Here is a 12802-nt window from a genome sequence, read left to right on the forward strand (position 1 = left end):
ACATAACGTAATTTCAGCCAGGAGACTGCTCTTAATTTAATTATCAAAAGCCAAAAGCGCACCTGTAATGTAATGTCTATTTTCAAGTACGCTTCAATATCACAGGTCAGTGGAGCTACTGCCACGTGTAAATATTATTATTTTTGCATGTAATGCAAACATGTTCGTTTGTTTACCACTTGATACGACATAATGGGAGACTCGTGTGCGCGGTTTTACAGCCCAAAGTCACAGCTAGGTTTAACTACACCCAAGCGAGACACCGCAATACGCACGTATCGCCCGGCATGGAGCGTATGGTCTTCTACTTATCAAGGACTCAGGGAAAAAAATAAGCAGGCCTCAAGTATAATGTACACTGCGATGACTTAACACTGCCATAATGTCCCAAGACGTAGCGGTGCACATCCTACTGATGTTTATTTGCCCAATGAGGCGGGATTGTTGTCAAACTCCTTCCGTGGTCCGAGCCGTGCATAGCGGATTGCATTGCACGCGGCTCCTTTTAGGCCGCACGAGACACCCTGAAACGAATCGACTGTTGTCTCGCATTCAGCAACATATGCCTGTGTTCATTTTTAGATGCAGAGCATCTGATTCACTCGCCTTGTCCCTCCGGCGTCGTCGTCGTCGTCGGCGGCGTTTTCCGCCCCTCCCCCATTCTCCTCGCCGCGCCAGCTGCGCTCTCCGCCGCTCACTCTCCTCTCCTCTCCGATAGCGAACACTCTCTTGCGAGGGGCATTGGATTGGATTCGATTGAATTGGCTTGGATTGGATTGGCTTGGATTTGATTGGATTGGATTAAAGTGGATTGTGTTGGATTGTGTTGCGTCATAGCCGCGGCACGTTGCGTCATAGCCGCGGCAGACGCGCTGGGGCCGGCGCATGTGCAGTACTCTCCTTCGGGCGCACTGCACATATAACCGGTGTGCCGTTCTCCGGCGAAGCAACATCCACGCTTGGCTCAAACACCTAGGGTCCACGCCGCTTTACAAGTACGGCAACGTCGTCATCGACTGGGACCGGCTTACGCAGTCCCCTCAACATTATGCGCGCTATGAAACGCGGTCCCTTCGCCGATCCGCCTATGCGTCGCATCTACACAGGGGTTCCCGCGAGGGGAGGTGGAAGCTTTTTCAAGAAACTAATTGTTTTTAGCAAAACTACGGGCTTTTATCCGACACTGATGCTCGCCTGCATGTTACTACGGGAGACCGATCACCGCCTTCTCCGCCATGGCCGTTTTCCGCAGCGCCACCTGTAGGGTCTGGAAAGAGCGAATAGTGGGAGGCTACTCGTCGCATGTTCCGCGGTCCCTGGGTGGGATTAGCATGAGTACTCCCATGTATTCTCTTTCGTCGTCGGTCATTTTGTGTACCGCCGCTTGGTTACGCTGGATTTTCGACCTTCCGATTCAACTAATGCCTTCGCGTTAAAATGACAATAAAGCTAAAGTATCGGCCATACCATTCCAACCTGGGTGCTGAATAAACGGGCAGATGCAGTGAGCGCGAGGAGAGCCATCGGGTGAGACCAACTTCGAGACAGTCAATAATTCGTTGCCCGCACATAAGCGACGAAGACAGTGAAGCAAACCAACACGATCTTACCAGGTCGACGACGGAGCGGCCTGTTGGCATCACCAGCTATGATCCACGACCGCCACAACTACGCAAACGAATGACTTTGAAGCCTTGCCCGAGGTACATGTTGCGCAAGAACGCGATCAGCACGAAAGCCTTAGATCTCTGTTTTAAGCACGCATATTGTGAGCTGGTACAAAAAATCGTGGGCGGGTACACAGAATCGCACAGAAACCCTGAGAAAAATCATATTTGCCTCAAAAAACCAATTACACGAGTGCCGTTATAGTAATGCTGAAGCCTGGACCGGTCGGTTAATTTAAAAAAATTCAGTGAAAAAATGCTCAAAGGCACAAGGACATTGACTGCGCATTTGCCTTTGATTCTCCTCTTCTTGTAGTGTTTTGTCACTGGTTTGTTTATTTAGCATGGCGGTATGCCCAAGTCGAAGTTGAAAACTGGAAAACGAGCGGACTGTCAATGTTTGCGAGGGTCTGCGCGTGTAATTTGTTTTGTTTTTATCAGTAAATTGTGGTAGATTCTCCAAGTACTGCAGTGTTCGCGTGCGAATTCACGGGCCTTGCACCGCGTTTTCACAGTGCTAATCTGGGAATCCGCCTTGGAGTGAACGAGCCGCACGAACCTCTTTTGGCGCGTGCGTCTGTGGCCTCTCTTCATCGCATTTGTTTTTTAGATAACTTCTTGATCATTAATGTTTCCTCGAGATGTGAGGGACCCCTTTTCGCGCACTGTATGTCACTCGAAGCTGTCTAGGATGCTCCCTGACTTCGTTGTCTCGTAGATGTACTTTTCTGTTGGAGGAGCTAGAGGTTATTTCAGTAACGCGGTACAGGCCACTAAAATTTGTACAGGCCTACCCGCTCCACGATGAGGTAGGTATGTAGTGCGACACGGAAAAGATTGTAAAATGATCTGGGTCATCCGGTACTACCCATTGCATTGTGTGGAGTAATGTACCGTGCAGGGCCAGGACAAGATGTCTTAAGGCGAGTGGCAAGATTAGCGGTACCACCATGGGGAAATATCTTTTTCTTCTAACTTTACGCTGGAGTACTTCCGAAAAATGTGGCATAAGGAGAAAGGGTTGTACCTTCTATGGGGGTTGACTGTTTCCCGTGTAAAAACCCCGTGCTGGAACGGGGTCTTGTTTTCTTACGTCCTTCAGGGGACCCTAGAAAGGGATTTCCCCATGGGTGCTTACATAATCAAGTTTTCACCAACCCAGAGGGACACGTTTTTGAGACTGAATGCTGGTAAGTTTCGTTTGAACATCCTAGGCACGGCGACATTTCGTCCTTACAGGTAGTCGATCATGGCGCGTAACTCGTGGTCGGCATGCTGTTGGGCGGCTAGATCGCTCTCAGTCACGACTCCGAAAAACGCGCTGTCGGAATCGGAGTCTTGAGGGGGTGGATCGGCGGGGGCATGGGACAGGCAGTCGGCGTCGGAGTGTTTCCTGCCGGATTTATAGACAATTGTAACGTCGAATTCCTGTAGGCGCAAGCTCCATCGCCCAAGACGGCCAGAGGGGTCCTTCAAATTGGCGAGCCAACACAGCGCATTGTGGTCTGTCACAACCTTGAACGGTATACCATACACGTATGGACGAAATTTTGAAATGGCCCACACGATAGCCAGCTACTCTTACTCGGAGGCAGAGTAGTTTTTCTCCTCCTTCGACAAACGACGGCTGGCATAGGCGATTACCTTTTCGCAACCGCTTTGCTTTTGGACGAGGACGGCACACAAGCCTATATTACTGGCGTCCGTGTGCATTTCCATTTCGGCGTTTTCGTCGAAATGCGCGAGCACGGTTGGGCTTTGCAGGTGTTGTTGCAGCTCGCAGAATGCTTTTAAGTGCGAATGCACTTTATAAGCGACCCCAAACCATCCACCGCCGGCGGCGGCGGCGGCGGCGTCCCCAGTGCTCCTCTATATTTAGAAAAGAAACAGCATCCGGCGCCAGGTTTCGATCCGAGGACTTTGCGGCCGCAGCGCGACGCTCTACCGACCAAGCCACGGAAGCGACGGTGATATCAGTGTTAGTGACGCGCCTTATATCTTTAACGCATTCAAACTACGTCGTCAGCGGCGTGCGTTGGCGACTCAGCGGCGTTATAGCGGCTTGATAACTGCGTGGTGTACACGTGATACTACAAACCCGATGGAAGAGATGGAAGAGAAGGCGGCGAGGCGGTGGGCTGCGGGGGCCGAGCGCAAGCGCCGCAAGCGGGCCGACAACCGTGCATTCGCACTTTCACATTCTCCCCCTCGGGGAAATGCGGGGGAATTTTTTCGTGGGCATTTTCCCAGCTGAAAGGGGTGCTATCTTTCGTCAAGCACGCGAGTGGCTCTGCAATGCGAGCGAAGTTTGCGACGAAGCGCCAGTAGTATGCGCACTGTCCCAGAAATCTTATCTTTCGGTCTCGGGAACTTCGCTATGGTTGAAGTTTTCGCCGGGTCAGGCCGGACTCCCGCAGCATTGACGACATGGCCCAAAAACCTGAGTTGCTCGTATGCAAAGCGGCACTTTTAAGGCTTCAGCGTTAACCCCGACGTACGGATGGCCTCAAGTACAGACTGCAACCTTGCGAGGTGTTCGTCGAAAGTCCGGGAGAATACCACAACGTCGTCGATGTATCCTAGGCAGGTGTGCCACTTCAGGCCAGCTATCACAGTGTCCATGGCTCTTTGGAACGTTACTGGTGCCGTGCACAGCCCAAACGGCATCATCTTGAACTCGTATAGTCCGTCCGGGGTTATGAATGCAGTCTTCTCTCGGTCTCTCTCGTTTACTTCAATTTGCCAGTAGCCTGCTTTCAAATCCATCGAAGAGAAGTACTTTGCCACTTTGCCTGGCAGAGGTGGTCGAGGGCGTCGTCGATTCGTGGCGGGGGGTATACGTCCTTTTTGGTGATCTGGTTCAGTCGCTGGTAGTCAACGCAGAAACTTAATGTACCATCCTTTTAAAGACGGTAGCCTTTCTTGGGCTACTTAAACCCAGAAATTTTGGTCTGTCTGTCCGTCTGTAACTCGATTCAGCCACCCGGCCAAAACGAGATGCTTTTCATAGCAAATGATATTGTACATCAACTGCAGAACAACGCGTACCACCTGCTGTTGCCCGCGCTACCTCCTGGCGGCATAAGAGAAATCACGCGGCAACAGCAAAGAAAGGTTCCACTACCTAGGTTTCACGTTCTGTTTGGAACGCACGTGGAGCTAGGCAACGCGGTTCTATAAATCTTGAAGTCGGCCGCCCCGATTCACACGCACGCGGCCAATTTTTTTCTTCACGAGTACGACCGGCGCAGCCCAGGGGCTTTTTGATGGCTGTATAATGTCGTCGCTGAGCATGTCGTCGACTTGTGTCCGGATGGCTTCTCGCTCATGCAAAGACACGCGGTACGGTGACTGTCGGGTAGGTCGGGCTCCATCTTCGGTTATAATTTTGTGCTTCGCTAGGGGTGTCTGACGTACTTTTGAGTTCGACGAAAAACACTCGCTGTAGCGACGCAGCAAATCCAATAATTTGTCCCGATTTTCTTTCGCCAGCGCCGGGTTCACGTCGAAAGGATGCGGCAGCTTAAAAGCATCTACGCGTGCGCATTCAAAGTAGGCAACTGCGATCACGTCACTTGCATCTTGTGTTTCTTCGAGGAACGCAATTTCAGCACCCTTGTTTAGATGCTGGTACTCCACGATGAAATTAGTAACCAAAACGTGGGATTGGCGTTGCTTAAAGCTCGCGATGCCTCTTGCGACAGAGACACCACGGTCGAGAAGCAAATTTTGGTCACTCTCTATACGATAGCGTTGATCTCAGGAGCAGCATCTTCACAGTATACGATGATCGTCAAGCTTGCGCGGGGTGGCAGGGTGACGTGATCGTCGGCGATCCTTACAGCAGCACGGTGTTCGGGGTTCGGGTGCGGCGTCGTGGAGGAAAAAGTAATCGACTTGGTCTGCAGATCAATGATTGCGCCGTTGTCCGTCAAAAAGTTCATTCCGACAATTACGTCCCGGGAGCAGTTAGGCAAAATGACGAACTCAGCATGTTACGTGGTGCGATCTATGGTGACGCGCGATGTGCACGTTCCACTTGGTGTTACGAGATGGCCTCCTGCTGTGCGTATGTGCGGACTATCCCATATGGTTGTAACTTTCTTCAGCTGAGACGTGAATGATCCGCTCATTACTGAGTAGTCGGCTCCAGTGTCTATAAGGGCGACTACATCAAAGCCGTCGATGCAGACCTTGACGTCGGACGCCGCCTTCCTCGAGTTCCGGGTTCGTGGGGGCGTCGCATCTCTGCTTGTGCGTGTTGACGGTCGGGCACTATGCGTCATCGTTGTCGTCGTCTTCTCAGGGCAGGCTCGATCATGTCGGGTATGCGTCGCGCCTTGTGGCTATTGTCGTGTTCGGGAGTCACGTCAGGGTTAGGTCGGGTCGTCGGAATGAGGGCATGTCGTGATTCACAATCTTCAGCAAATCGTTCCGTCGTTGGAGGGGTTTTGTTTTTCCGCCGTTATGCAACTTCACCTCCAGAAGTTGCTTCTTTTAGTTTCCCCCACGTGGGCTGGGGGGACCTTCAAAGTTCGAAGACAGCACTGCTACGGCGGTGCGGTGACTGGTACGGGTAGGGCGAAGGCGAACGGTTGAAACGGGCTGGTCCACGGCTGTTGTTGGACAGGTATTCTTCGATCTCAGAAACAACAAAGTCCGAGTCTCTTGTATGGGCAGCGATGGTAGATGTGGTCGGCCTCACCGCAGTGGTAGCACAGAGGACAATTATCCGGTGTTCGCCATACGTCAGTCTTCATCGGCGTCTGGTTTCGCACTACAGGCGGTCGGGCGGGCGACAGTGAGCGGCGGTAGGGCGGGGCCTCTTAAAGACGTGTTGGAGCAGGACGGGGTCGACGAACAGCCGCGGAGTACGTCATAGGTTGTGGCTCGCAGTGTACTTCTGATGGCATAGAAGTTCCCAAAGTGTTTTGAACGTGTTCCCGGATCACGTCAGTTAGGCAAGCGACTTGAGGTTGTGACGTCGTCGGGAACAGTTACCGCAGCTCCTCCCTCTCCACTTCACGGATAGTCTCGCGTAGTGTGTCGGAGGTAATGGCCCCGGCACCGATCGTATCCGAAACCATCGCATTGGCTGGGCGGTCGTACTGCCTCGTCCGAACTTCAAGCGCCTTCTCCATCGCGGCCGCCTCGGACGCGAATTCAGCCACCATCTTCGGAAGGTTACGGACAAGACAAGCAAAAAGCTCTTGCTTCACTCCTCGCGTTAGAAACCTGAGCTTCTTTTCTTCACTCATTTCTGGGTCCGCACGGCGAAAACGTCGCTTCAGCTCCTCGACGAGCACGAGCACGCTTTCATTGGGATGCTGCGTGCGTGTCTGTAACAGCTGCTCGGCCCATTCCTTGCGTACCAGAGTCGTGAACGTTTTGGAGAGCTCGGTCTTGAATAACTCCCAGGTTGTCAGCGTACGTTCTTGGTTTCGAACCAAATCCGTGCGCAGTCTTCAAGTTAGAAAAAACACTTGCCTGAGTGTTTCGTCGTCATCCCACAGGTTAAACGTTCGGACCCTCTCAAGATGCTCCAGCCATTCCTCAGGATCTTCCGTAGGTGATCCATGAAATGATGATGGTTCCCGGGGTTGCTGCAGGAGGGCTCGGTGCGTTGGTCATGGTGGATGCGTTGTTCATGGCACCGGCCGTGGCGTCTTCCGCCTTCAATTTGTCTAGCAGTAGTTCAAAATCCGGCTTTAGGCCTTGCTGGCGACGGCTGGAACAAGTTGGGCTTGCTTGACGACTTGAAGAGGGTTGTGGGTGCATGTACCCCACACCTCTACGAGATGTCACGAGGCCAAAGACGACACAGTTGTCTTCAAGGAAAATAAGTTCATTGGAGCGAACTTGTGCTCCCATAAAAACTCGAAGAATACACAGTCGGCGAAGCAGCAGTCAGCAAAGTGACGTACGCAAGCGAGCGTCTACGCTCGCATTACCGCGGCGTCCGCTCTGCAGGCTTTTATCTTTCCGCGCGAGTGTTTCTCCAACCGTCGATTTACATCTAGAACATTGTACATCAAAGAAGATTATTCGAGGCTGGTGAAGTTACAACGAAATCCTCTCCGTATCAGAATAAGATAACCCGTGCGGCATAAAAATAAACTATGGAACACGCGCTTCGCTTGGGACACAGATAACGTAGCCGGGCGCGGCCGGGCACTAAAAACAAAACATAAACAAACAAACCCAATGCCTAGTTCACGGCATTATGTGTAACCCCCTCCACTCCTCCCCCTTCCCCAGTTTTCATTCCGGTGTCATCCATTCACTCGGCGCCTCCCCGGGGCTCCTCCTCGCCACCGCTGACACCTCTTTCACAATTACTTTTCCCCTCGCCTCCACCGATGCCCTTTTGACAAGTTGCGCAGTCGGTGCCTAACGGCGGTAGTGCAGTTATCAGATGATTGCGAAAAATAAACAGAAGCACGGATGGGCGTAAAAAATGCCTCGACGATTGCTTTACTCCCTAATATGAAATTTGTGCCCAGCGCGAGCTGCAGTCTTCTCGGTCACGGCGCATTTCTGCTGCATCTCAGAAAGTGTTCACGTGATCAGCGAACGCCCGGAAGACTGCGCTAGTCTGCTGCTACCTCGCAGCGCCCCGCCGCCGCCGGCCAGCATGTGGCAAATCGTGTTTGAACCTTCCGCGCAAATTTCACGCGGTTTCGATTAGCGGAGAAGGGAACAGTGTCTGGGGAACATGTCATGGGAAAGGCGCCCTTTGGTGGCGACGCATGAGACATGTGTGAGGGAAAGGCAGTGATACAGATAACGCCCTAGCTGCACGTGTCGTATTCAACTTCGCCCTTCGCTAGACGCTCCTCTTCGTTTTCCTTTTTTACCTTCGTCGCTGCTGCGTGCGCTCACTCGGTTACGCGGACATAAACATACGCCGCTCCCGCGGAGCCCAGGCTACGACTGACAAAGGGCTACGGCGTAACACGACCGAAACCCGCCGTCGCCGTTTCGCTAAAAGTCCGCTTCGCCAAGTAGCTGCGAATTCTCCCCGGTTGAAGAGAAACTTCTCCAGTTGGAACGACGGCGTGAGCACGTATTTCTTTTTCAGCTTAAAGGAGCCATGAAGAGAAAACACAAGTTTGGTTCATTCAAAAGATTGTCTCGTTAGAATCATACTGACACCACTTTTAACGTAAACGTCGCTCAAATAAGCTACATAATTAGGAAAAACGGGAATGGTCATGCGACCCACCAGCTCATTTCCCGCAACAGAACCTATGATGTCACATGAGCTAAGCTCTGCGGTTGGCGGAGGCTGGCAGAAGCAGACGCAAATTAGGTAGAGCTTACAAACTAGACGAACGAGCGATTTGCGCTTAAATTCAGGGCACATTCTTTACAAAGCAATAAGAATGATGGGACAAACAGTAAAAGTTACGAAAGCACATGTAAACATAGAAGTACTGATGCGTTCTGCTGTTCGTACTGCGCACAGCATGCTTGGTTTAGCTGCACAGCACTACGGGGCTTGGGGTCGTCTCAGACGACACTGGCCGATTGACGCAAGCAACGGTGTCTTACGTGACCCCATTTGTCGAGCGAGCACTGTTTCAGGGAACGAATATTTTCTCCCAGAACAAAAACAAGCCAGGTTTAAATGCGGGCAAAAACAAACCAAACGCTTGCCACGGTATGGTGGCGCCATCTAGGTTACGGAACGTAAAGAAACGCGGGAACAAACCAACACCGCTGTACAGGGTGGAGACAACCTTTGAACGGTCCCGTGCCGCCGCAATTGAGCCAACGGGCTCAACGCGTTATTCTTTTAAGTGCAATGCACTTGTTAAGCGACCCTGAACCTGCGTCCACCGGCGATGTCCGCGCACGTGGATATGGGCGCGCGCAGCCTGGCCGCTGACATAGCACATACCCAAGTGGGGGATTGGCCAGGAATCTCCTCGTCTTCCTTGGCAACGGGGGGAGATGGGCGCGCGCTGCCTGGCCGCTGACATGGCACATACCCACGTGGGGGATTGGCCAAGAATCGGGCGTGAGAAGGGCTAATGCACCCGCTTAAAGGAGTACTGACACGAAATTTCAAAGCTGAGATCCGCTCTAGCAATCAAGTACAACGACAACACAAATAGGTGTCTGTGAATAAATGCATCTTTCTTTCTTTGTAGTTGTGTGTGTGTGTGTGTGATCTCTCTTTCGCGAACATTACCGAACCGCGCAAATTCAACTCGTGCATTCGCACTTTCACATTCTTCCCCTCGGGGAAATGCGGGGAATTTTATTCGTTTCCCACGAGACCTAGCAACGCGAAACAGACAATATGATTCAAACTTCTTCAGTAAACCGCGTTGCGGCGATAATTTTAGCGCGGTTTTGACACAATGACTTGCTTCGGCGGCGAGCGAGTAACCGAAAATGGCGGCGCCAGCGTATACGTGTCTCTACCCTGTACGGCGGATGCGTGAATGAAGGGATTCTACGCTGCAGAGCGGTCGGTTCTTGTGATGTCATTTGGGACCACGAAAACGCACGATTGAGCGGGAAAATCAAAATTTTAACCTAAATTGTTTAATTTCTCAGTGAATAAAGCACCGTTTGTATCCGGACAAGCGCTGGTGGCACTACAAAACACGAAATCTTTCGAATAAAACCAACTTGCATTTTCTCTTCATGGCTCCTTTAAAAGGCCTTCCGAGCGGAATTTTCGGCGGTGTCTTTCATGCCTAAGTACGCAACATCACCGGTTACCAGTTTATGCGTGCACGGTTTGCGGGTTGAAAAAGGGTGGCGTGCACGCACAGCTACGCTTCATTCCGCTACCCATGAAATGCCGGTTGTGCTGGTGGGAGATTTAGATGTCGAAATTACATAGCTGAATTCGCTTATTCTGCTGTCCTGCTAATCGAGTGGTTCGGGTGTGGGTTGATGTGTTACACAGGCAGTAAAATGCCTACGAGGGGGAAGAGAAACGGACAGCCACATATTTGTACGCGAGAAAAGAGCTCAAAGGCTTCCAGGTTTTAAATCGTTATGGAACGGGCGCATGCCGTTTGTTTGGAGGAAGAAGAGCATGATTTGAAGCGTCGACCCGAACACAAGCGCGAACGGGTGTAAAATCAACGGAAAGCTGCTGGCGCTGCCGTTACCGCTTCAAGTTCAGCTCGTTGATTAGCGGAGAATCCCTCCCGGATGACCAGCTACTTCATCAATATCAATATCACTTGTTTAGAGAGCTTTCCGGGGATACTTTCGACCGCGTCGGTCACTTCTCAACACGCGCATATGACCGGTTGCCGGTTTGTGCGTGCGCATGGTTTGTAGGAGGGAGGAGCAGGAGGCGTGCACGAGCCGTTATAGGTTTCCTGCCCGTTACGATGGATTGCACGTCTGTTGTGCTGGTGCGAGGTTTAAGCGCGGACGTTAAACGGCGCGGTGGGACCAGTCCGGAGTCCTTAGTGGTAGAGCGAATTGGGTTTGTGTGTTATGCAAACAGTAGGATGCGTACGACGAGGGCAGGACGCAGGCAGCTCATGCTTGTCTGTAAGAACAAAGCTTTGATCCTTCCTAGGTTCATTCAGCTAATTGGCTAGGAAGTATGCTACATCGCGAACACGTTTTGTTTCGTGCACTCCGTGGACTGCGTCCAGCTTTGCAGGTCATCCTTCACACAGTTGAAGGGCGCTAATTTTTTTTAAAGCAAAGCTTTCTACCTTTGCCAGACAACGGTTCTTTCGTGGCGTGCGGGACAAGAAATTCCGGCTGCCGATGAAAGGGCGTTTTTCACTCACAGAGCCCAGTGCAGATAGCGCGGCGAATTTACCCAGCGTTCCCTGCTCGCTTACGCCGGCGGGCGCATCGACGTGACCTGGCTTTGCCGCCTGCTTTTGGCGGTGAGCGCGAACACGGGCGGCGCTGCGAAGTGCGCCTCTGTGACGTCAGCTTAGGGATTCTCGCATTTGTCGTCTGCTTCACTCAGGCTCGCTCTCCCTGCTGTTTCTTTGCGCTCGGTCAACTTCTGATGCTTGTCCGCACCAGATTTGGCGTGTGGGTAACTTCTTATCATAACAATAGGCTTAAAATCGCATACACTAGCTCATGGCGTGAGGTAAAGTTTAGTTTTGGATACCGCTACAGAAGAAACATTGCCGGCGTCGCCCCCTTCCTTGCGAAGCCGGTCCTGTGAGGAGCGCGAAGAGTCGGAGCTAGGCGTACGCTTCTGTATTAAGCAATCTTTCGAACAAAGGGAACAGTCAGCTGCTCATGACCGACAACAGAAAATATGGAAGACCAAAACGAAATCTAGGTCTTTAGGGCTGCCGGCTTTGGCAGAAAGCATTACAATTCCCGGTAATCATATGTTAGGTAAAACAGTTTTCGCAACCTTGCCGAACGCTCCAAAGTATTGTATCGCATCGCTTTACGTTGTCATGGCATGAAAGTATGGCGACATACACTATGGGCTGCAAAAACTGTAGGTTATTGAGTTCCAAATAACCCACTGTGTGTATAGGCGCGTGCTACTTTTATACCAAGCTTCTAACCAGTAGGAGGTTTATTAAGCAAAACGAGTCACGTCTACGTTAAAGATACAATAGCACTATGTTTGTTCAGACCTGGAGGGATATTTCGGTACAGTTTCCACGGCCATAGATCTTCCCGATATTCGGATATGCGTTATAGGAAAACTGCATTCAAAAGGAGGAGGAGTACGGGGAGGAGTAGAAAACTTTATTTAAAGGGGCCCTGAAAGGCGTTTTGACCACACTAAATTGACTAGCGCAATCGTTAGATTTGCTCTTCAACATCATCTGTGCCAAGTATTACTCTTTTACGCGCAGCGGAAAGCTCACACTTTTGTTGCAAAGTTTGTCGCTTTTTTCTCACCCTTTCCTTCGTGTTTTTGGACGCCGCCATCTTCACATGTCTACATCATCGATTCCCAGATGTTCGTCATGAGCTAGACATCCTGCTATTGGGCGGCTTTTTCACGCACTTCCGGCAAAGAGATGAGTCGTCTGCTCAGCGTCGGCTCGCCGGCTGATCTGCCAGCGGAGTGCTTGGACATTTTACGACAAACGAAACAAGTGTAACCAAACGCTTAACCGTTTGTATTGAATGCAACAGGGCCATAACACGACATGAATATT

The sequence above is a fragment of the Haemaphysalis longicornis genome, unplaced genomic scaffold, assembly GCF_048455015.1.
Source record: "Haemaphysalis longicornis isolate Haplotype H1 unplaced genomic scaffold, Haemaphysalis longicornis Haplotype H1 scaffold_25, whole genome shotgun sequence".
Taxonomy (NCBI): Eukaryota; Metazoa; Arthropoda; class Arachnida; order Ixodida; family Ixodidae; genus Haemaphysalis; species Haemaphysalis longicornis.